Here is a 26,512-nt window from a genome sequence, read left to right as displayed (position 1 = left end):
CACAAGCTTCCAGTTCTCCTTGATTAGCGTCCTCCAACAAGTGCTCATACAGTAAGTCCCCTACATACAAACCTGCAAGTTGCAAACTTTCAAAGATGCGAATGTGTGTTCACATCCAATCATGGAAGTTAGGTCACGTGTCTGGTGTCCATTGTCATGCATGTGCATCCTCTACAAGTGGTTGTGTTTTTGTGTACTTTACTGTACAGTATTATATAGAGTAGGCTTTCCTGGTGGCTCAGTGATAAAGAATCCACCTACAATGCAGGAGATGCGGATTTGATCCCTGGGTCAGGAAGAGCCCCTAGAGGAGGAAATGGCTCCCATACCAGTATTCTTGCCTGGAGAATTCCATGGACAGGAGCAGACTACAGTCCATGGGGTCACAAAGAGACACGACTGAGTGACTAAACAACAACTGTATAGAATACAGTAGTACAGTATATTTGTTTCAAGTCCAGGATGTCCAGAAGCAAGCATAAAAGTAGTGGTGATGTAGCTGGTACTACAAAGAAGCACCAAGTGATAACAATGGAAAAAAAGTGAAAATAATTGAGAAAGTGGAGTGATGAGAGGAAGAAGAAGCAACTGAAGAACTGAAGAGATTCACTGCACAGGGAATGGCAAGGGGATTTTCTTTATCTGAGTAGGCACTGTTAGTTTTTGAGGCACAAGGACCTGAATGCAGAATGGTACATAAATGTTGCAGCAGCCATTCAGAATGCAATCCAGTGCTACCAAGTCATCTATGGAAAAAAAAAAAAAAAAGAGGCTACCTGGGCATCCCTAGGTTGTTTTTTGAAGAGGGTAGATAGAATTGAATCTAGCCAGAGCCTATGCCATCAATGTCAAGTGTGAGTGAAACTACATCTTGCCCTCCAACTCCTATTGCTAATGATCCTTCAGCTCTACCAGCTCCCACCTCTTCTCCCTCCTCCAGTCAGTAATTCTTCTTGCCTGTTCACTCCATGTCAGTCCCTGTGTGCCAAATGTTGTACTTACTACTGTAGTTTTTAAGGTACTCTACTGTAAGATTTAAAATGTTTTCTGTACTTTTGTGTTTATTTTTTATGTATTAATTGGGTGAAAACTATTATAAACCTATTATAGTATGGTACTATGTAGCCAATTGTGTTAGTTGGGTATCTAGGCTTACTTTGTTGGACTTATGAGTGCTGTCTCAGAATGGGAATTCAGTTGTAGGTAGGGGACTTACTGTACCTTCTTTCTTCTCAGTCTGGTGTCAGTGAATTGGCTGTGCAGTGCAGTGGGCAAGCACACCCAAGTTCTGTTTGGTAATACAGCTCCAACCTTCAGGTCTGGGTTCAGAGCAGGAAAATGGGGAAAGGGCCTCTGTAGGCTGTATCCTTATACCAAGAAGGCAAAAGAGTTTCCAGATCTATCTCTCTGAGACCCAGAATATTTCAGCTTGGGTCTCATCACCCAGAACTTGTTACCACCTCTAGCTGCAAGAGCAAAAACAAGGAACAGGAAACAAGGAACAGGATTATCACAATTGGCTTAGTGCAGTTGTGAGCCTGCTACTTCATAGGAAATCAAGGATACATTAGCTATGAAAAAGGTACTTACACCAAGGTTTCGGGACTTATACCAATGTCTGCCTCAACAAAACTGTTCAGGTACATTATATCCAATTAAAAGACCTTTGTTTAGAATGTGCCATGGAAGGAGGCAGGTACTGTACCTGCTAAGCAGATTCTTCTCCTGTGTTCAGCCATGAAAAAGAAACAAAGTGAAACAGAGCAGGACACTATGGTCCTTGCCCACCCCCACCGCCATGTCCTCTGCCTGCCTTTTGTCTCTGGAAAACTGTAATCAAAAACAGGTTTAATCAGAGAAGTGAGAAACAAAGGAAAACAGTCAAAGGAGACCAAATAAGAATAATGTAGTTATTAAGCATAGTCAAGGACCTTTAAGTTCTTTATCAAGGGCTATAGATAATATTCTGAGCCATATCCTGTGTGCTGTCTTACAGATACTAATGTTAACTACACGATGACCCAGCTGTACCCAGGACATGAGCTGCCACAATCCTGAGAATTGGCCTCAGAGAAATGGGCACAAGTTAACGTTGGAACTGGAAATTAACTGTACCTGAAACGATCAAGATGGCGCTGGTCAGACCACCAGTGACCAATTTGAAGATGACTGTCAGAGCTGACTGTGCTGTTTCTGCACATAGCCCCCTCCTTCTGACTATAAAAGCTCTTGCCCCACTGGTTGCCAGTGGTGGGGAAGTCAGCCTGTAGACAGATGTCCACCACCTTCCCCCCAACCAGTTGCCAGCATCTGAAATAAAGCAAATTTTCCTTTCCACCAACCTGGGCTGTTTATTGGTTTTTGAGCAGCGAGCAGCCGAACTCCCACAGACACACCTTTCGGTAACAAAAGTACTGACACACGCTGCTATATCCATGAACTTTAAAACATTATGCTAAGTAAAGGAAGCCAGACACAAAAATTCACTTATGGCATGATTCCATTCATATGAAATATGCAGAATAGGTAAATCCATAGAGACTGAATGCAGGTTGATGGTTACCAGGAGCTGGGGACAAGGGGGAATGAGAGACATTGTTTAATGGGTTCAGGCTCCATTAAGGTAATGAAAATGTTTTGGAATTAGAGATGATGTTTGTATAACACTGTGAATATACCAAATGCCACTGAATTGTTCACTGTAAAAGGGTGTTCTCTTGCCTTCTGCTGAAAAAATGAAGGCCAGCTTTGTGCAAATAATCTTTGTGTAACACTTATTCTTCAGCTCTTACAAACTCATCTTGGCAGTAGTAGTTTCAGAGCAACTAATTTGCAGCTGAGGCCAAGATAACTAGTCAGTGTTCTGCTGCTGCTACTGCTGCTAAGTCGCTTCAGTCGTGTCCGACTCTGTGCGACCCCATAGACGGCAGCCCACCAGGCTCCCCCATCCCTGGGAGTCTCTAGGCAAGAATACTGGAGTGGGTTGCCATTTCCTTCTCCAATGCATAAAAGTGAAAAGTGAAAGTGAAGTCGCTCGACTGACTCTTCGCGACCCCATGGACTGCAGCCTACCAGGCTCCTCCTTCCATGGGATTTTCCAGGAAGAGTACTGGAGTGGGGTGCCATTGCCTTCTCCAAATCAGTGTTCAATATCCCCTTATTCTATAGTTTGCTTCCTTAGTAAAGGAAACCTAGTCAATGTGCCCAGCTAAAAAGCAAAAATAGAAAACTACAATTTCCCAGCATCCCTTGAAGCGAAGTGTGGCCATCAGACTAAGTTCTGTTCAGTGAAATGTGAATGAAAGCACTGGGTGGGTCTTCCAGGCAGGATCCTTAACAATGCATGACCATTTGTTCTATCTCTCTTTTTTTCTGCCTTCCAGCCTGCAAAACAGACTTGATGGCTGAAACATCACCTGCCAACTTGAACCACGAGATGACTTTGAAGACGGAAGCTGTGCTCTGAGTATGGTCAGGCAAAAGGAGACAAGACAAGATACTGCACTATTCGTACACAGCCTAATTCCAGATTTCCTTTACCTGAGGAGATATGGGAGCGAAGTTTCTATCTTTTTATTTGTTAGGAGGAAGAGGTTGTTTCTTACAGGCAAACTTAATTGTAAAATATACAGCAGCATAACCTCCCTTAGGCAATCCTTCATTCTCTAACTCATTCAAGATAGTACAGCCCAGAGCATGAGTAACATACTCCCCTCTAAGGTAAGAATGGACCTGCCTACAGGGCTAGAGCCTGTTCTGTAACAAGTGTTGCTGCCAGTTACCTGGTCAGTCTGATAAGAACTCTAAGAGTACATTTCTATCAGTATGCCTTAGAGGTCACAGGTTGGCCAAACCCATTCTGTAAGTATATTTTGTTTGGCCATAACATTTATTATTAATACTGTTATTATGTTTATTATTTTTTTATTATATTTGAATATGGTAAGGGGGCATGTACTCTGCAGTTTCCCACAATCCCCTCATTGTATTTTCTCAAACTGAATGCTTCAAATCTGTATAGAACCTACTGGGCTCCCAAAGGCACTAATGAGAACTATCCCTGGAAATGATTCTTCCAACCCCGTACTTAAGAAATAAAGTAAGTGGTGAGAATTAGTCAAGAATGACTCAGCTTTAAATGATTCACTAACAATGAACTGAAGTCTAAATGCATTGATAACAGATAATACAAAATATACCCCGTGGCTCCAATGTTAATTTCTAATTTTTCTCCCTGAAGAGAAAGCTTTAAGCTGTGATTAGGGGAGCATTTCTGTCTGAGTCTTTCATTCCACCAGTGTTGGAGTCTGTTTCCTTGTATCTGGACTTCAAAGATTTTCGATATGTCTTTATCAACTGCAGCAGCTCACATATCAACTACGTGTCCAGATTTCTAACTACTGCTACTTCCCAATTGCTGCTGAGTAGATTGTTCAGCTCTGGAATATAAGTTGGTCCCACCTGAATGTTTTGAGGCCAGAAATCACACCTGCTTTCTTCTCTGCACTCTCCCCAACACCCAGCACACAGGGCCTTGGGCAGAGCAGTCATCTAGGGCTTCAGGTATGGTTTTGCAGGTTGTTTCCTAGAGTGGATGCCAAGGGGATAAGGCGTTAGCCAGGACTAAAATCTATCCCTCCCTGCTCACCAAACCTATTCCCTGGTGGGGGCTGCTTCCATGTGGGAAGATGAGGACTTTTCTAATTTGCACAAAGGTTCCTCTGGGCTCCCCAAACTGAGTGAGAAGAGCTACACCTGCCCAGAAAGTGAGCATTTTTGTAATTCACACAGAGGTTTCTTGTGGAGTGACAGCAGCTCTGGGTGCTCTCATAAACAGTTTTGATATGCCAAGTGAAATAAGTCAGAGAAAGACAAATACTGTATGACATCATTTATATGTGGAATCTAAAAAATAAAGCAAACTGGTGAATATAACAAAAAAAGAAACAGCACAAATGTAGAGAACAAACTAGTGGTTACTAAGGTTGCGGGGTAGGATGGTGTGGGCAGCAATACAGGGATGGGGGAGTGGGAGGTACAAACTATTGGATGTAGCATAGACCCAAGGATGTGCTGTAGAACATGAGGAATATAGTCAATATTTTTTAATAACAGTAAATGGAAAGTAATCTTTAAAAGTTATATAACAAACTTTAAAAAAAAAAAAAACTCTGTGACTCCATGGACTGTAGCCTGCAAGGCTCTTCTGTCCACAGAATTCTCCAGGCAAGAATACTGGAGTGGGTTGCCATTCCTTTCTCCAGAGCATCTTTCTGACCCTGGGATCAAACCTGTGTCTCCTGAATTGCAGGCAGATTCTTTACTGTCTGAGCCCCCAGGGAAGCCCTTAAAAATTATACAACATACTTTAAAAAATAAAAACAAAATGTTGAAATGAATAAATGCCCTCCATTTATGAGCACTTTAATTTTGGCCATAGTCCGAGGCACGCTCATCTATGGGTGACTCATAGATGACTCCCCCAGCATCTATGGAAGGGGCAGAGACCCCTCCTATCTTAGTCCATTCAGGCTACTATAACAAAATAACACAGATTGGGTAGCTTATAAATAAAAGCAATTTTTATTTCTCATCGTTCTGGAGACTGGGAAGTCCAAGATCAACACACTAGCATAGTGAGGTTTGGCTTTCTAGTAAGGGTTGGCTTTCTGGTTCATAGCTGGTACCTTCTGTAGTATCCACTCATGATGGAATGGGTGAGGAAGCTCTCTGGGGTCTTTTTTATAAGGCACTGATATGGCCAGTAGCATATGGCACAAGTGATGCTGTGTGATTTCTGAGGCTAGATCATATTCTAACTTATTCATTGTAATATTCTCTCTTAGAGACCTGAGCGGCCATGTAAGAAGTCTCTATCTTGAGGCCCCAGTGCTAGAGAGGCCACATGTAGGTGCTCTAGTCAACAGTCCCAGCTGAGCCCAGCCTCTGTAGAACCATATCCATCAAGGTGCCAGGCGTATAGGTGGCTCCATCTTAGACCCTCCAGACTAGTTCATCTGTTTGATGCACATCATAGAGTGCTGTCAACACCACACCTGGAAGGGAAGAATCGCCACAGTAAACCATAAGAAAATGATTGTTTTAAGGCACAGAGTCTTTGAGTAATTTGGTAACTGCAACACCATCCTCAAGCTTAGCTACACTCCAAACACCCTGCCCTCCTTGAGAGTGAATGAACTGGTCAGGGGTACAGGCTGGGCATTAGGATTTTTAAAACCTTCCCAGGTGATCCGTTCCCCAGGCAAGGTTGAGAATTCCTACTCTTTAAGGTAGTACCTGTATTATCATAGATCATTTAACCTTTCTGCACTTAAGTCTCTTGGATTTCATGAACTGAAAATCACTTTTACACCAAATCACCTGGGTGATTCCAGCTGTCTGCCTGCCCCCTTGCCAGGCAGTTACCTAATCAGCTATTTTTCTTTCAGCACATCTGTATTCTCTCAGCAATCCATGAGGGTTTAATAAATTTCAGTGTTCAAATGAACGTTATAGATTTGCTGACTTAAACTCTATTTTCTCTTTCCCTACCTATGCTATGGAAGCTATAAAAACTAAAAACTCCATTTCCCAATCTCCATTACAGTTAAGTTCTGTGACAAGTACAGATGATTTCTAGTTTCTTTTCTTCCACTTCCTCTGTTTTCCTACTGGAATGCAGATGTGATGGTTAGAGGTACAACAGTCATCTGTAGCCACTAGTCAAGGAGTGTGAGGATGGAGGCCTGCATACTAAGGATACCAGGGCAGAAATCTGAGAAGGATTTTGCATGTGTACTCAGTTGCTCAGTCATGTCTGGATAGCTCTTTGTGATCCAGTGGACTGTAGCCCGCCAGGCTCCTCTGTCCATGGGGATTCTCCAGGCAAAACTACTGGAATGGGTTGCCATTTCTTCCTCCAGGCCAAACAGGAAGCCCCTGAGAAGGACTGCATCTTGCTAATCCTATCAGATAGTCTTATTGGTTCTGGGTTGGCTGCTAGTTATACGGCTTCTCTGGTGGCTCAGTTGGTAAAAAATCTGCCTATAGTGCAGGAGACCCAGGTTCAATCCCTGAGTTGGGAAGATCCCCTGGAGAAGGAAAGGGCAATCCACTCCAGTAGTCTTGTCTGGGAAATCCCATGGACAGAGGAGCCTGATGGGCTGCAGTCCATAGGGTTGCAAAGAGTCAGAAATGACTTAGTGACTAAACTACCACCCCCAGCCACATGTGACTATTTAAATTTTAATTAATTAAGAGTCAATAAAATTAAATCCTCAGTCCCTCAATCACATGACAGATTTCAAATCCTGAGTAGCTACACAGAACTAGAGACTAATGTATTAAAATAGCCAGGACTTTAGAATATTTCATCATCAAGAAAGCTCTACTTGACAGTGATGATCTAAAGCATCTGTAATGGATAGTGTGTTTTGAAAGGAACTCAGAAAAGGAAGGAGTGGTTTTTATTAATAAATCATCTTCCAAAGGCAAAACCATGTGTACTTCTCTCCAAAGGCTAAGTTTGTTTCTGACTAAAACTGAAGCGACAGGGGTTTGTTTTGTCCCTCTTTTCACCAAAAGCAAACAATGAGAATAAAACCATGCTGAATTCTTCCAAACCAATCTTATTCCATGACCTCTCAAAGCCAGGAGGAAAAAAATGTTTCTGCAATGATTTGAAGCAATAGACAGAAGTGGCAACAGGGAAATGCTGCAGAGATGCAAGTGAAAAACAGAAAAGAATGAGCCAGAACAAAACAGAGATGATTTTTATTCTGTTTCCTAATAATAGTCATCCTTGAATGGCATATAATGGGCTTTCAGACCCACTGGATTTCAGATGAAACTAGGTAACTGGAGGAGGATTTTTATAGCCTCGAGGCCTCAGAGGGGTTTCTGCATAATAGACAGAGGCTACACAATTAACTGTTGTAGACTTGCATTGTTATGGATGTCATCAAAATTCCTTTTCTGACTACAATAGTGTAAAAATAAATAAATAAAATCAAGAACAAAACAGAAAATCTCATATCCAAGTTACTATTTGTTTGAATCTTTTCTTGCACAAATAACATCACTTCTTCATGTATATCTTTCTACTTGCTTATGCATGGGTGAATATTCACCTCACCTGTTGTTGTTCAGTCACTAAAAGTCATGTCTGACTCTGCGACCCCATGAACTGCAGCACTCCAGGCTCCTCTGTCCTCCCGGAGTTTGTTCAAATTCATGTCCATCAAGTCGGTGATGCTATCTAACCATCTCATCTTCTGCCACCCCCTTCTCCTTTTGCCTTCAATCTTTCCCAGCATCAGGTATTTTCTAATGAGTCAGCTCTTCACATCAGGTGGCCAAAGTATTGGAGCTTCAGCATCAGTCCTTCCAATGAATACTCAGGGTTGATTTCCTTTAGGATTGACTGGTTTGATCTCCTTGCTGTCCAAGGGACTCTCAAGAATCTTCTCCAGCACCACAATTTGAAAGCATCAGTTCTTCAGTGCTCAGCCTTTTTTATGGTCCAACTCTCATATGCGTACATTACTACTGGAAAAACCAAAAGATCACATATGTGAGCAGACATGCAAATATGTCTTCTGTCAAGTTTCCTCTCTCCCCATATTCAGCCACACAGATCACAGAACTGTAATTAAAGTACTTTTCTCAATGCTTCATTTCATCAAATAGTGAAATATCTGGGGTCAATCGTATGTATACACTATAATTCATAGTGGGCATTAGAGCTTAAAGGAACCAACTTCAATGCTTAAAGTCTTTTCTCTAAATATAGAGTGTGTTAAAGGTAAGTGTCCATATATCAAAGAAAAGTGACATTGATGAAAAATGCAAGCAGCTAACAAATGGAAAAGAAATTTATAAACAATTGGTTTATCTTTATCTAATAATTACTATTTTTCATTGACTCAGGAAATATTTAATGAATTCCTCCCATGTACGAAGATCTGCAATCAAATTAGTGAATTCATGAAGTCAGAGCCCTGCCATCAAAGATCTTGTCATACTTTACAAGTCAAGGTTCTTCTGCTCCAACCACAAATGTAGGCTTTTCATAGAGCTGTTGGCAAGGTTGAAATACCACAGTCAGAAAATGAGCAGAGACCAAGGTAAGCAAGGCAGCCAGAAGAACAGACCAAAGTGTCCCTCCAAACCTTTCTAGCAGAAGTACCCCTGCTGCTTCCTGTGATTCCTGGAGGCTGGAGTTTAGACTGTGACTCTGGGGTCCCAGCATCTCATTGCCACTGCTGCCCTGGAGACTGGATGTCACTGTTGTCATCACCACCAGCACCACACAGGTTCCTCACTTGTTGGTAATTCTACCTCTCCCACTTTTGATACAAAGTACCAGGTGGATGTGTTTCATCAGCTCAGCCTAGATCATGTGCCAGGCCCCCAGCTTCAAGGAAGGCAGGCAAAGCAAGCACCAGCTTTTTAGATTTGGCAGTGGAAGGTGGGATCTGTCGAAAATTTATAGGATGAGCGACAGAAGTAGGGGGTACAGATATCAAGCAATGGATCAACCAAAAATCCATTAAATGAGCTACATATGAAGTAGAATGGGCATTTCAATGAAAGATCACTTCTAGCTGGTGCGACAGAGAAAAAATTCTCCAAAAGATGAATTTCATAGGATGGTATCATGTGGACTAGGCAAAATGTGGAGAAGAGCATTACCAGTGAGGGGGCAACATGAGAAAATAAATACACAGAGTTGGGAAAATGTAGAGGCAGGAAATGACAGGAAATTTTATTCCGACAAGCACTTATTAAACATATGCTATGTGCCACACACTCTGTTCAGCACTGGAGAATAAGAAGTGAAAGGCACATTCTTTCTCCTTAGGTGTCCACAGTCTAGCAGGCAGAGGTCAGATCAAACTAAAGGCTGTACAGAAAAAGAAACCATCAACAAAGTGAAAAGGCAACTTATGGAGTGGGAGAAAATACTTTCAAACTATCTATAAGAAGTTAATATCCAAAATGTATAAAGACTCCTTCAACTCAACAGCAAAATAATGACTAATCCAATTTTTAAATGGGCAAAGGACTTAAATAAACATACAAAATAGCCAACAGGTATATGAAAAGATGTTCAAAAGCACTAATTATTAGGGAAATGAAAATCAAAATCATAATGCAATATCACTTTATACCTTCTAGTGTGGCTATAACAACAACAAGAAAAAGATAAGTATTGGCAAGAATGTGGAGAAATTGGAACATTTGTATTCTGTTGGTGTAAATGTAAAATGATGCAGCAGCTATGGAAAATAGTATGGAGGTTCTTCAAAAAATTAAAAATAGAACTACATATGATCTAGCTATCTCACTTCTGGGTATTTATCCAAAAGAATTAAAATCAAGATCTCAAAAAGATATATCTACATTCCCACTTTTATTGCAGCATTAGCCAAGATGCAAAAACAACATAAACAGATGGATGGATAGAGAATGTACAATATAATATTGTTTAGCCTTCAAAAGGAATTAAATTCTTCCCCATGTGACAACATGGATGAACCCAAACATAGGTTAAGTGAAAAAAGCCAGTAACAGAAGGACAAATACTGCATGATACCACTTACATGAGGCATCTAAAATGGTCAAACATATAGAAACAGTAGACTAGTGGTTGCCAGGGGCTGGGGGAAGGAAGAAATGGTGAGTTGCTGTTCAATCGGTATAAGGTTTCAGTCCTGCAAGATGATTAAGTTATAGAGATCTGCCTTACAACACAATGGCTCTAGTTAAAATTATCCCGTTATACACTTAAAATTTTGTTAATAGAGTAGATCTCATGTTAAAGTGTTCTTACCACACACACACAAACAAATTTTAATACACTGGGATAAGTGCTCTGTACAGGGGGAGAATCACAGACCAGGGTCACCTAACCAGCCTCAAGGAAATTAGGGAAGGTTTCCCCACGATGGTGAGCTCAGTATGGAGGATAAGTCAGAATTATTACCAGGTGAAGAAGTAGCAGGTGTGGGTGTACTGAGGTTTGAAGGAACTTCCTGGTAGAAAGAACAGCATTATATTAGTTTGATAGGGCTCCCAAGAAGAAAGCCCCAAACTGGGGCTTAAACAACAGACATTTATTATCTCAGAGTTCTGGAGACTGGAAATCCAAGATCAAGATCTAACAGTGTTGGCTTGTCCTGAGGTCTCTCTCTGGGGCTTCCCAGGTGGCGCTAGTGGTAAGAATCCACCTGCCAATGCAGGAGACAGAAGACACTTGGGTTCGATCCCTGGGTCAGGAAGATCCCCTAGAGGAGGGCATGGCAACCCACTGCAGTATTCTTGCCTGGAAAATCCCATGGACAGAGGAGTCTGGCGGGCTATGGTCCATGGGGTTGCAAAGAATTGGACACAACTGATTGAGCATGTACACACAAGGCCTCTCTCCTCCACTCTCCAGTGACTGCCTTCTCACTGCATCCTCACATGGGCATCCTTGTGTCAATGTTGTCTGTGTCCTAACTCCCTCTTCTTATCAGGACACAAGAAATATTGGATTAGGGCCCAATTATATGACTTCATTTTACACCAGTTGTTTCTTTAAAGGCTCTGTCTCCAAGTAAGTCACACTCTGAGGTCCTGAGGACTTCAACATATGAGTTGGGAGAGGGGACACAATTTGCAGCCCATGACAAGTTATTCACAAAGGTATGAAAGGGAAAGGATACATTGCATGCTTGGGCAGTCGCAGGAAATTGACATAACCTGTGGTTGAATGGTGAATGTTGAGGCACAACTGAGAAGTTTGGGTTTTACACAAAGATGATGAGAAAATGTTGGGCAGCATCATGTTTGTTTGGTTGGTTTTTAGTTACATTTTTATTTATTTATTTAGGCCACACAGCTTATGGGATCTTACTTTCCTGGACTAGGGATCAAATCTGGAGCCCCTGCAGTGGAAGTTCAGAGTTCTAACCAGTGGACCACCAGGGAATTCCCAATTGGGTCACGTTTCTGAAAGATCACTGATTATGGTGGTACCAAAAGCAGAAGTCAGAAAATGAACTGTATCATTACCAAAAGGTATATGGGGGTCCGGCTGCTCACCATTCAAAAGCCACTAAACAGGCCAGGTTGGTGGAAAGGAAGGTTTACTTTATTTCAGATGCCAGCAGCTGGGAGGGGAGGGTAACAGACATCTGTCCAAAGGCCAACTCTCCGCCTTCACTGGCAACCAGTGGAGCAAGAGCTTTTATAGACAGAAGTGGGGGAGGACTATAGACAGAAACAACACAGTCATCTCTGACAGTCATCTTCAGATGTGTCATCAGTGGTCTGACCAGCATCATCTTGTCTGTTTTAGGTACAGTTAATTTTCAGTTCCAGGTTCCATTTGTTCCCATTTCTTCGCAGTCAATTCTCAGAACTGTGGCAGCTCATGTCCTGGGTACAGTCTGCTCATCATATAATTAACTTCTCCACTTGGTGTTTTAGTATTGATAAGACAGCTCACAGGATATAGCTCAAAATATTATCTATAGCCCTTGAGAAAGAACTAAAGGTCCTTGACTATGCTGAATGACTACATTATTCTTATTTGGTCTCCTTTGACTGTTTTCCTTTGTTTCCACATTTCTCATTTCTCTGATTAAACTTATTCTTTGATTAAAGTTTTCCAGAGACAAAAGGCAGGCAGAGGACATGGGGTGGGGGGTGGGGGGCAAGGTCCTGCTCCATTTCAGTATCAGCTAGCTTTTTGCTGTGGCAAAAACTTAAGCTCAAACTTAATGGCTTAATAGCCTTATCTCACTGTTTTGTGCTTTGGCAATGTGGGCTGGGCTCACAGGGGCAGCTCTCCTGATCTGGGCCAAGCCTGGCTGAACTTCGCTGGGCATTTGCTGTTGACTGGTCCAGGATAGCTGAGATGGGATGGCTTGTTTCTGTTTCACATGGTCTCTCGGCCTCCAGCAGGCTCTTCTGGGTTTTCCAACGTGGCAGTAGGGGTAGGTTTCCAGAGCAAGAGCAAGAGTGGAAGCACACAAGGTCTCTTTAGCCTCTTGCTTGAAATTCACATGATATTGCTTCAACTGCAAAGCAAGCATCAAGGTCAGCCCAGAGCAAGGACTGGAGAAAGATAGTCCATCTTTTTTTTCTTCGGCCACACTGCACAGCATGCAGGAACATAGTTCCCCAATCAAGGATCAAACCTGTGCCCCCTCCAGTGAAAGCTGAGTCTAAACAACTGGACCTGCAGGGAAGTCCCAAGATTCCATCCCTTGGTGGAAGGAGTTGCGATTGTTTGTGTCCATTTCTGCAATCCACCACAATAGCTGGGAAATAACTTTTTGTAATTCAGAAGGAAATAAATGATAAGAAACAAATCACTTTAATGACAGTGGGGATGGATGAGAGACTGACTTGCGAGAAGTGACCGGACTTGGTAATTGAACAGGTCCTCTGGCTCTGACTTGGGCAGTAAAGATATTGGTGGCATCATTTGGAAGATGCGTGCAAAGAAAGGGTCTGACTGAAGGTCAATTTGACCAGATAGTGTCATTAATGGGTTCACATTAACCTCTGTTACAGTTCTAAACTCTTGGCCTTGCATGTACCATCTTTAGAATTTGCTGTAATCATGGAACATTGTTATCTGCTCATGAATGAAATAAAAGAGTTAGTGTAAAGAATACCTCTGGGCAGCCATTTTTTTGTTACTCCAGCAAAAGAAAACTTTAATGTTGGCTCAGACAGTAAAGAATCCGCCTGCAATGCAGGAGGCCAAGATCCCCTGGAGGAGGGAATGGCTACCCACTCCAGTATTCTTGCCCCTGGAGAATTCCACAGGCAGAGGAGCCTGGCAGGCTATAGTCTATGGAGTTAGCGAAGAGTCAGACATGACTGACCGACTAACACTTTCACTTTTCAATCATGGAACATTGTTACTGCTCATGAATGAATAACCTCAGATATGCAGATGACACCACCCTTATGGAAGAAAGCGAAGAGGAACTAAAGAGCTTCTTGATGAAGGTGAAAGAGAAGAGTGAAAAAGCTGGCTTGAAACTCAGCATTCAAAAAACTAAGATCATGGCATCCGGTCCCATCACTTCATGGCAAATAGATGGGGAAACAATGGAAATAGTGACAGACTTTATTCTCTTGGGCTCCAAAATCACTGCAGATGTTGACTGAAGCCATGAAACTAAAAGACACTCGCTCCTTGGAAGAAAAGCTATGACAAACCTAGATAGCATATTCAAAAGCAGAGACATTACTTTGAAGACAAATGTCCATCTTGTCAAAGCTGTGTTTTTCCCACTAGTCATGTACGGACCTGAGAGTTGGACCATAAAGAAGGCTGAGCACTGAAGAACTGGTGCTTTCGAACTGTGGTGCTGCAGAAGACTCTTGAGAGTCCCTTGGACTACAAGGAGACCAAACCAGTCAATCCTAAAAGAAATCAACCCTGAATATTCATTGAAAGGACTGATGCTGAAGCTGAAACCCCAATACTTTGGCCATCTGATGCAAAGAGCTGACTCATTGGAAAAGGCCCTGATTCTGGGAAAGATTGAAGGCAAGAGGAGAAGGGGAGGACAGAGGAAGAGATGGTTGTATGGCATCATTGTCTCAATGGACATGAGTTTGAGCAAGCTCCAACTCGTTGAGTTGCACCAGTTTCTCATGGCAGTGGCTTCTCTTGTGGAGCACAAAGTCTAGGGTGTGTGGGTTTCAGTAGTTGTGGCTCCCAGGCTCTAGAGCATAGGCTCAGTAGTTGTGGTACACGGGCTTACCTGCTCCACAGCATGTGGGATCTCCCCAGACCAGGGATGGAACCTGTGTCTCCTGCACTGGCAGGCAGATTCTTTACCACTGAGCTACCAGGGAAGCCCAAGAATATCATCTTATTCACCCCCACACAGAGCCTGGCACATTCTAGGTGCTCAATACATATTTTTTGAGTGAAAACAGACTATTATCTCTATGGCTGGATGTAAAATACAATAATACTCTTCCTCGGGTGGTCTTCTTTTTAAATTTGCTTTAATATGAGTTTGGCCACCTGATGCAAAGAACTGACTCATTGGAAAAGACCCTGATGCTGGGAAAGATTGAAGGCAGGAGGAGAAGGGGATGACAGAGGACAAGATGTTTGGATGGCATCACCAACTCAATGGACATGAGTTTGAGCAAGCTCCAGGAATTGGTGATGGACAGGGAAGCCTGAAGCACTACAGTCCATGGGATCACAAAGAGTCAAACATGACTGTGCAACTGAACTGAATTTAACTGAACTGAATGTGAGTTTTGAAATACACATTGAAAAATATGGGGAAGCTTTTGATATTAAAGATGTGATTAAACACTGGAGTGATTTACTGAGTTAGTAGATATTTACTGAGTGTTTACTATGTCCTTTGTATACATGAAGTCATTTACTTTTCAAGACTGAGATAGTGAGGTAGGTGCTATCATTCTGCCCACTTTACGGAAGTAAAACTTATGGTAGAACCCACACTTAAAGCCAGGTCTGTGCTCTTAACCACTATGCCACAGCTTCTTTAAAATAATTCTGCTAGTTCCTCTTAAAACTTCCTCTATTTGTCTAGGATATGTCTGCTTGGAGACAGTGGCTAAATAAATACACTATCAAGTTCCTTCACAAGCCTATGAATAAGTATGTATGGCTAACTGATGTGAATGTTAACATTAGTTCCTGTTTCTTTATATAAATAGCTTATTTGAGTCAAGCAGTGAAAAATCAAAGCTCCAATAATTTTACTACACTATCAAACCAAATGTTTGAACAAGTTAAAGCAGTGTTTTTGAAATATGCTACATTTGCTAAAACACCAAAAGCACAAGTAACAAAAGCAAAAATAAAGAAATGGGACTAAATCAAACTAAAAATCTTCTGCACAGCAAAAGAAGCAATCAACAAAGTGAAAAGGCCACTTATGGAATTGGAAAAATAATGATAAATCATGTATCTGATAAGGGATTAATATCCAAAATATACAAAGAACTTATACAACTCAATAATAAAAGAAACGAGCAATCCAATTAAAAAATAGGCAGAGGACCTGAATAGACATTTTTCCAAAGAAGACATACAAATGGCCAACAGGTACATGAAGATGCTCAACATTACAAATCATCAAGGAAATGCAAATCAAAACTGCAGTGAGGACTTCCCTGGTGGTCCAATGGTTAAGAATCTGTCTGCCAATGCAGGAGACACAGGTTTGACCCCTGGTCTAAGAAGAATCCACATGCCACAGAGCAACTAAGCCCGCAAACCACAACTGCTGAAGCCAGCTCACTCTAGGTCCCACCTCCCTCAACTACTGAGCCTGCATGCTGCAACTACTGAAGCCCATGCGCCTAGAGCCCATGCTTCCCAACAAGAGAAGCCATCACTATAAGAAGCCTGTGCACCACAATGAAGAGTAACCCCCACTCGCCACAACTAAAGGAAGCCCACACACCAGCAGTGAAGACCCAGTGAAGTCATGAAAAAAAAACCACTACAGTGAAAAATATCACCTCACACCTGTTAGAATGGCTATTACCAAAAAAAGAGAGAGAGAGATAACAAGTGTTGGTTAGGATGTGGTGAAAAGGGAACTTTGGGGCACTGTTGGTAGAAATGTAGAATTGGTGCAGCACTGTGGAAAACAGTATGGAACTTCCTCATAAAATTACAAACAGAACTACCATACATTTCAGCAATTCCACTTCTGGATATATATGCAAAGGAAATGAAGTCAGGATTTTCTCACAATATCTGTACTCCAGTGTCCAATGCACTTTATTCATGATAGCCAAGATAGGGAAACAAGTGTCTGTTAATGGATAAATGGGTAAAGAAGATGTTATCTATCTACCTATTTACACAATGGAATATTATTCAACCGTGAAAAAGGATGAAATCCTGCCATTTCCAACAACATGGATGGACCTTGAGGTCATTATGTTAAGTGAGGTAAGTTATGCAGAGAAAGACAATTACTGTAAGACCTCACATACATGTGGAAGCTAAAAAAGCTGAACACATAGAAACAAGGTGGTTACCAGGGCCTGTGGGTGGAGAAAATGGGGAGATCCCTCCCCATTTGGAAATCCCCATTTGGCAATTTTCTTCCCCAAAGAGCACACATTTCCAGTTAGAAAATGAATTAGTTCTGAGATTGAATGTACAGCATGGTGACTATAGTTAACAGTACTTTATTATACATACGTGAATGTTGCTGAGAATAGAAAAAAAGAGAATTATGTGAGATGATGGAGATGTTAACTAACTGTACTGCGGTAATGAGTTCACAAAATATCCATGTATCAAATCATCAAGCTGTATCCCTTAAACTTTAAATGTCAATTATATGTCAATAAAACAGAAAGAAAAGAGATTCCTAATCAAGGTGCTATCGAGCAATCCAATTATTTAAAAAAGAAATATGCTACAAACTATCAGCAAATAAGCTGAGTTTTCTAATTGTTCTATAGGCCCAGCCCCTTCAATGAATAAAATTATAATGTGTATTCTTTTTGAGAAACAAATTTTGTCAGATGACACTATATCCACTATTTATTGTGGTGTAACAAACCATCCCAAAACTTAGTGGCTTAAAATAATTATTTACTCAACATGTATAAACCTTGCAGATATTATTCTAAGTGAAATAAGCTATTCACACACACACAAAAATACTGTATGATTCCGCTCACCTGATGTATCTAGTCAAATTCATAGAAACAGAAAACAGAATCGAGGTTGACGGGAGCTGGGAAGGAGGGGGACAGGAGGGTTGTTTTATGGGTACAGAGTTTCAGTTCTCAAAATGAAAAAAGTTCTGGAGATTGGCTATATAATGAAGCAAATACACTTAACACTACTGAACTGTACACTTGAAGATGGTTAATTGTGTCTTAACCACAATTAAAAATAAAAATGTTATTATAATTATTGTTTATTATTTCTCACAATTCTATCGGATGGCTGGAATTCAGCTGGGTGGTTCTTTGACTGGTCTTCGGATCTCTTATGCAGTTGTGTTCAACTGGGATCTCTAAGGGTGGCTGTGGCTAGAACCTCTAAGATGACCTCTCAGACTCCACATGACCTCTAATCATTCAGCTATCTAGCCTGGATGACCTTATAGCATGGCAGCTGGGGTTTTGAGAGGAAAAAACAGAAGCTGTCATTCTCTCTTAAAGCCTGGGTTCATAAATCCTTTAATAACACTTTCACCTTTATCCATTGATCAAAGCAAGTCATAACGGCCACACTAGATTGAAAGTGCAGGAAGACAGATTCCAGTGCTTGATGAGAGGATTGGCAAAGAGCTTGTGGCTATTTTTAATATACCATAGGATCCAACCATCAGATTGTCTGGGTCCAGTGTGTTTTTTTAATTAATTTTTATTGGAGTATAGTTGATTTACAATGCTGTGTCAGTACCTGTTGTACAGCAAAGTGAGTCAGTTATACATATATTCACCCTTTTTTTAGATTCGTCTCCCATACAGATCACCATAGAGTATTGAGTAGTTTCCTGTGCAGCACAGTAGGTTCTCATTAATTACCTATTTTAAATATAGTAATGTGTATATGACAATCCCAATCTCCCAATTTATCCCTCCTCCTCCTTCTCCCTGTTTGTCTTCTACATCTGTGACTCTATTTCTGCTTTGTAAATAAGTTCATTTGTACCATTTTTTTTTTAGATTCCACATATAAGTGATATCATATGATGCTTATCTTTCTGTGTCTGACTTACTTCACTCCATATAAGATTGTCTGGGTCCTGGAATTAGTGACTATTTCATTGTAGGAGAATATCCCTTATTTTTGTGGAGGACATAGCCTCCATTCCAAATAATCAAGAATATTGAAAGAGGGCTCTACTTCCAACATTCTGAAGCCAGGTATGAAGATAGATTAAGGTCATGAGGAGAAAGGGGCAACAGAGGATGAGATGGTCAGATGGCATCATTGACTCAATGGACAGGAGTTTGAGCAAACTCCAGGAGATGGTGAAGGACAGGGAAGCCTAGCATGCTGCACTCCATGGGGTCGCAAAGAGTCAGACACAACCGAGCAACCACATGGGGATAGAAACATAAGAGAAGGATGTATGAGGACCATTTAAGCAAGAGCAACTTAATCAGTTCCTGAATCCTAGCGCCAGGTAAAGCTTTAGTGTTGATGTCTATCCAACACCTCAAACTGAAATACTTAAATCCAAGTACTATTTGGGTCTGAGAGAATTGCCTCTATCACATCACAGTGGGACTTTAACTATCAAAATAATCACTGTATTGATTTGAAGTTTTTTGGCTGCAAGTGGTAGAAAATTCAGCTCAAACTAATTTAGCATCATCATAATAATAACAAAAAATGATAATGCTTACATCACTGTGCTACACATGAAGATGCACCCCCAAGGTCTCCCTTAAGAGAGCTCTGATAGCCTCCAGTTGGCAGCGCTTTCCAGGGCTGCCTCAAAGTGCAGACAGTCACCTCCCTCAAGGTCACACCCTTCAAGGCCCACATCTAATGACAGAGCAAAGCAGAGGATCACTCACCTTGAGACTTGAACTCTGACAGAAAACACTTTCTCTGGAGATCCCTGCTATATTGGCCAAGGCTTTGTCAGACCTGCCTCACTGTTGCTCTGCCCTGTCCCGCCTCCTCCTCCTTTCAAAGGTGCTCAGTTGGTCAGTTGTGTCCAACTCTTTTGTGGCCCCATGAACATAGTCTACCAGGCTCCTCTGTCTATGGAATTTCCCAAGCAAGAATACTGGAGTGGGCTGACACTTCCTACTCCAGGGGCTCTTCCCAACCCAGGGATAGAACCTGCATCTCCTATGTCTCCTGCATTGGGAGGTGGATTCATTACCACTAGCACCATCTGGGAAGCCTCGTAGGTGTTGACCCCTTGTAACCATCTTGCTCCCCAAACATCTCAATGTTTGCTTTTGGAGACTCCAACCTGCAACAATAATTTAATTGACCAGTTTGGCTTCAGGCATGGCCATACACAAGAATACAGATACTCAAAGATGTACTCAAGCTCTGCTTTCTGTCTCTCAGTACAGTTCTACTCATGCTCATATGTTCGCTCATTCATAAGAGGCAACTTCATGGCTAGGAGGTGGCAGCAAGGAACTTCTGGGGTATCCTTCCAATTTCACAGCCAACAAAAAAAGAAGCAAGCATCTTCATTTATTCCAGCACCCCCAAAATTCTTCAAATTCACTCTAACTAGGTCTAGCTGGGTCAAGTGCCCCAACTCTTAACCAATCACTGGGCTGGGAGAAGGTGATGCTGATTACCTTAGACTCAGCTCACATGCTTCACACTAAGGGAGTTAGGGTGGAAGAGGAATAATTTGTCATATGAAAGCCATGGGATGTGGCCAGAGATTGGGTGAAAGGATACCCAGACATGTTCACACAGTCACTCCCTGAGACACTCTTAATTTTATTCAGGTAAAAATCTAAACTTTGGTGAAGATAAAGCATATCAGTAAGATGGAGTCTGGATTGAGACTGGGAATGTCCCAATTGAACATTAGCCACCAAAAGCATTTCTGGAGTGTCTAACATGTGTGGAACATAATACAAGGCAGTGTTAGAAAATAGTTCCTACCCTCAAGGTACTTAAAGCTTATCAATGACAAGAGGTACTTGCAGAAGAGTACCAATACCTTTAAGGAATAGTAGACTCTCTAATAATCTCAGACATGTGGAATGGAGCGAAAAAGCAAGAAACCTACGGATTGGCTGGAGCAGGCATGTCAAAGCCCACATATCTGACTATGGTGATGCAAGCTGCAGGCTTTCCTGAAGAATCTATCCATTGTTACTTTTAGCTACAAATTTAATAGTCATGGTAAACTCACTCTCCTGCTCACAGTTTAGGAGTCACAGATTATGAAAGGGAGAAGGAGAGGACAGGGTGACCCTAAAGGCAGTAAGAAGGGATGAGTAATAGGCTAAGAGAGAGAAGACAGAATGTGTGGCTGAACCACACTGACTCCATTTTGTCAGCCTGCACTCCTATCTTCTTCTTTCCACATGACTGAGCTTTAGTCCAAGCCAGGTGAGTCCCCAGTCAACTTTTACCCTGGCTTCATCTGATATAAAAACTGGAAGAGTGCCTTTTGCTAACGTAGATGTTTAATGGTCATGAGACCCCTAGGGGAGGAAAATTCCTCAGTTCCTATCAATGTAGGCAGTGCTTTCTTGGTTCTTGTTGTTTAGTTATGTCCGACTCTGTGGCCCCATGGGTGTAGCCTGCCAGGCTTTTCTGTCCTTCACCAACTCCTCCTCACTGGTAGGCAGATTTTATTTTTAGTTTTGACCCCTTTAAATTCCTCTGTACCCCTTTTATCGGTGTGGAGTGCAGCTTTGAATGCCTCTGGATCATCATCCACCTAGTTCTGCTTGTATATAAGTTACCCACAATAAACTTCATAATTGCACCTTATGAAGTTGCCCTCTTCATTTCGTAATCTCAAAGATCCTTTTCAGTTTGGACAATTTATTCAATATCTCTGCCTCCCAACACAGAACCATTTGTGCAAGCTGTAAGAAATTACTAGTAAGTAGAACAAATAAGCTATACATAGAAAAACGTCTCAAAGACATTTTTTTAAAAAAGACTGGAAGCTCGGGGCTGGTGCACTGGGATGACCCAGAGGGATGGTATGGGGAGGGAGGTGGAAGGGGGGTTCAGGATGGGGAACACATGTACACCTGTGGTACATTCATGTTGATATATGGCAAAACCAATACAATATTGTAAAGTAATTAGCCTCCAATTAAAATAAATAAATTTATACTAAAAAAAGAAATCCTGCCAGTGTGATAATGCAATAAAGTAAATCTGAAGGGTTAATAGGGTAGCAGAGATGTGCCTGCAAACCAGTCTCTTTGCTCGGGCTGAACATCCTTGCAAATGAGGCATTCTGCCAAAGAGTCTGGACACAGCCTTGAGTCTAATGGTCCCTTGCAAACGAGGGAGCATCCCCTTCTTGTGATAAGAAGGAAAAGAGGGCTTTGGACAGACTCTGCGGTAGACAGAGATTTCACTCCCCTTTGCTGTACGATAACATGTATGCACCTGCGCTGTACTGAAAAGGCTTATTCATGCAGTCTGGAATTCTGCCTAGGGGGCTTTTATAATAATAAAACCGCAATTAGTTTGCGCAGTTCTGTTCCTCCGGCCGGAGTGTGTATTGTCTGTCTCTTGTGTGTCTCGTGTTTTGTCTTTGTGTCATTTCACTCGCAACATCTGGCGCCCAACATGGGGCTCGAGTGAAACTGAAAGGGTGAATAACCCCAGGGGATTTTAAATCCATAGCAGGGGAACTTTCAGGCAAATCATGGGGAATTCCTCACCCTAGCAGGGGAACTTTCAGAAAATCATGGGGAATTCCTCATCATCATTACGAACATAATACATGGAGTTAGTCAAAGGACTTCTCCACTCCATAGGTGTTAAAGCCTCGACTCATCAATTGAGTGAGCTCTTTCGCTTGGTAGAGCAATATTGTCATTGGTTTCAATATCAAACTAAGTTACAGTTAAACTTGAAGGAATGGAAAATAATTCAAAAGGAATTGAGAAAGCAACATCAGAAGGGTAATGTGATCCCATTGAAGTTATGGACTTTGTGTAGTGCTATAACACAGGCTTTGACCTTGCTCTCTATTGATAATGTAACTAAATCTAATGCTTCAAGGAGGGGAGAAATAATTTATGAGGATGTGTCAGACCTTGGTGGGGCTTCTGCATTGCCTGAAGGCAAGGATACAAGTGAGCCTCCTCCTGTAAATGGTGAAACATCTGATAGTTCAGAATCAGATTTGGAGGCTTCTTCGGTTTCATCAGAGGAGGGCAAAGAGATTAAAGAAATGACCCATCTATTCCAGGAATGGTGGAAATCCCGTAAGGAGGAGAAAAAATCTACACCTTCTGCTCCTCCTTGTGCTTCTCTTTTCCCCACTGCAGTTAATCGGCTCGATGTGGGCAGGGAACATTGTCGGTTCTCCTTTCCTTTGTCTATGCTTCATCATGATGACTTGCCTGCTCCCCCTGGTGGGTTTATCGATCCTCCACAATTATTTCCCATCCAGAGACAGCAAAATGACAATGTGATAAATGTTCAATACACTCCTTTGGAATATAAATTTTTTTTAAAGATCTTAAAGCTGCAGTAGTGCAGTACGGTCCTCAATCTCCCTTTGTTTTGGCTATGCTGGAATCACTGGGAAAAGGCAAATTGATCATTCCGTTAGATTGGGAATCTATTGCCCAAGCTGTCTTGGAGGGTACTCAATGGTTGCAACTTCGTAGCTGGTGGGAAGAAGAAGCTAGAAAGCAGGCTCGGATTAATGAAAGACAGAATCCCCCTGGTCCTCTCGAGGACAAGCTAATGGGAGAGGGCCCTTATCAGGCTTTAAGAGAATAGGCTCAGTACTCTGATCAGGACTTACAACAAGTCCACCAGGTCTTTTTACTAGCATGGCACCGTGTGGTGCCTACTAGCCACACCCAGCCCTCCTTTGTTAAAACAATGCAAGGCCCCAATGAGCCATATACTGATTTTCTAGCAAGATTGAGGGTAGCTGTGGAATCGGCTTTAGGGACGGATGAGATTTCAGAGATAGTATTACAAACTTTAGCATTTGAAAATGCAAATCCTGAATGCAAGCATATACTGGGATCTTTAAAGGGACAGGGTGCATCTATAGCTGAATATATCAGAGCCTGCTCGGGAGTAGGAGGAGCTGAGCATCAGGCTAATGTCTTTGCTACAGCCTTGGCCAAAGCTATGAGACCACAAAAGGGAGGTAACTGCTTCCATTGTGGAAAACCTGGTCATATGAAAAGAGACTGTCAGAAATTAAAAGCTGATCAAGGTGCAATTCCTAAAGACAGATCTCTTGCTGGGAAGAATAAGACTCCTCCTGGACTTTGCCATCGATGCGGGAAGGGGTTTCATTGGACTAATGAATGTAGATCTAAAACAGACAAAATGGGCAACCCGATACCGGGAAACTATCCTGCGGGCCTAAGTCCTTGGGGCCCAGGAACAATACCGGGGACTTCTCCTCCTTGCCCTCTGCCATCCCACCTGCCCCAACCCTCTTCCCTCCCAGCAACCGTTACAAGTCGATGCCCCATTAAAAGGACCTCAAATGATGATTTCAGACTTTCGGTCTGCTACTTCAGGGAGTGCTGCTGCTGATTTGCCACTAGCTGATAATGTTCTTTTGTCACCAGGGGGAGGCATTTATAAATTAAAAACAAATGTATTTGGACCACTGCCTAAGGGCACTTTTGGCTTGATATTAGGCCGTAGCAGCGTGGCTTTGAGAGGTTTAACCATAATTCCTGGGGTAATAGACTCTGACTATGTTGGGGAAATTTTAATTATGGTCTCTACTTCTACCACGCTTTCACTGTTAGCTGGTGAACGTATCGCTCAAATACTTCTCCTACTTTATCACCCCCTTTTGGCTCTTCCTAATGAATGAACAGGAGGATTTGGAAGTACTGGGCTGCATATATTTTGGGAAATGCTTATCAAAGATTCTCGCCCTGTTCTCTCCTTGATTATACAAGGAAACAACTTTGAGGGACTAGTCGACACAGGGGCGGATGTTTCAGTCATTTCTTCTCAACAATGGCCCCAAGATTGGGAAAAAGAAAAAAAGCCATTTAATGCTGACGGGATTGGGCTCCATTGCAGATGTCTGGAAGAGTACCCATCCCTTGCAATGTCAATTCCATAATGGAAGATCAGTGTTTGTTACCTTTTATATTGTAAATATACCTATTAATATTTGGGGAAGAGATCTTCTCTCTACTTTGGGGGCTTCTGTAACCATTCCATCGGAAAACTAGTAGCCACTGCTCAAATTCCTCAAGCACTCCCATTAAAATGGTTAACTAATACTCCAAAACGGGTTGAGCAGTGGCCATTACCACAAATGAAGCTCGAGGCCTTAGAACAATTAGTAAAAGAACAGCTCCAACTTGGTCATATAGAGCCCTCTACCTCCCCCTGGAATTCTCCTGTTTTTGTTATAAAAAAGAAATCTGGAAAATGGAGAATGGTAACTGATTTACGAGAAGTTAATAAATGTATTGAACCTATGGGAGCATTACAATTGGGACTCCCCTCTCCAGCTCTTATTCCTCAGAATTGGTCCTTAATGGTGCTAGATCTTAAAGAATGTTTTTTTTACCATCCCCCTACAATTGCAAGATAGAGATAAATTTGCTTTTACAGTTCCTGTTCTTAATCATGCTCAGCCTGTTAAGCATTATCAATGGACAGTCTTACCACAAGGAATGATAAATAGTCCTACCTTATGCCAAGAATTCGTAGCTCACTCTTTACAATCCCTCCATCAAGTATACCCCAATTATATTCTATATCATTATATGGATGATCTCCTATTAGCAGCTCCTAGTATTGCTGAACGTGATGAATTCTTTTTAAAAGTACAGGAGGCTTTAAGACTATACAATTTGCAAATAGCCCCAGAAAAAATTCAAAAGGACTTTCCTATTTCATATTTAGGGACAATATTGGAACAACATAGAATAAGGCCCCAAAAGTTGCAAATTAGAAGAGACCATCTCAAAACCTTAAATGATTTTCAAAAGTTATTGGGAGATGTTAATTGGCTACACCCAGTACTTGGGATTCCTACTTATCAATTACGACATTTATTTTCTACTTTAGAAGGAGATACAGCTCTAGATAGCCCCCGGACCTTAACCCCATTGGCTTTACAGGAACTTCAATTTGTTGAGCAACGACTAAACGACAGCTTTTTTACTTACTTACATGCGTCTCAACTTATTCCGTTTATAATATTTCATACCCCTTATTCTCCATCTGGTGTAATTGCTCAAGAAATAGGATTAATAGAATGGGTTTTCTTACCTAACAGTTTTTCCAAAAAATTGACTACATATATGGATAAATTAGCCTTCCTTATACAAAAAGGTCGCCATCGTATTTTACAACTGTCAGGATGTGAACCACACCAGATTGTTACTCAGTTAACAACTGCTCAAATATCTCGATGTTTACAGTTTAATGAAAACTGGCAAATTTCTCTTGCCTCATATCCTGGTTCATTTTCTAATCATTATCCATCATCTAAATTGATTGATTTTCTCCAGACTAACGCTACGATATCTCATTCCCCAATTTCAGATGTTCCAGTTAAGGGACCCACTATTTTTACAGATGCAGATAAAAATACTGCTGGATATTGGACCCCGGAAAGTTCCAAGGTTCTCCCCCACTCATTTTCTTCTGTACAGCCCGCTGAATTGTGGGCTATCTATTTAGTTTTGCAAGATTTTCCCCAACTTCCTATTAACATTGTTTCAGATTCTCAATAAGCTGTTCTCTCTTGCCTCAGCTTCCCCATGTCTCCCTTCCACTGACCCTTAAAACAGCTATTGATAAATTGTTTTACCAAGTACAACAATTTCT

At 41.7% G+C, this 26,512-nt stretch overlaps 1 pseudogene; it reads right to left on the bottom strand.

Moving 5' to 3' along the window:
- Nucleotides 1–1,368: 1,368 nt before the first annotated feature.
- LOC101118676 (FACT complex subunit SSRP1-like) overlaps nt 1,369–26,512 on the bottom strand; it is a 49,071-nt pseudogene continuing 23,927 nt past the window's right edge.

The sequence above is a fragment of the Ovis aries genome, chromosome X (genome assembly GCF_016772045.2).
Source record: "Ovis aries strain OAR_USU_Benz2616 breed Rambouillet chromosome X, ARS-UI_Ramb_v3.0, whole genome shotgun sequence".
In the NCBI taxonomy this organism is placed as follows: Eukaryota; Metazoa; Chordata; class Mammalia; order Artiodactyla; family Bovidae; genus Ovis; species Ovis aries.
Note: the sequence above shows the minus strand (reverse complement) of the source record. Positions and strands in the feature narration are given on the sequence as shown.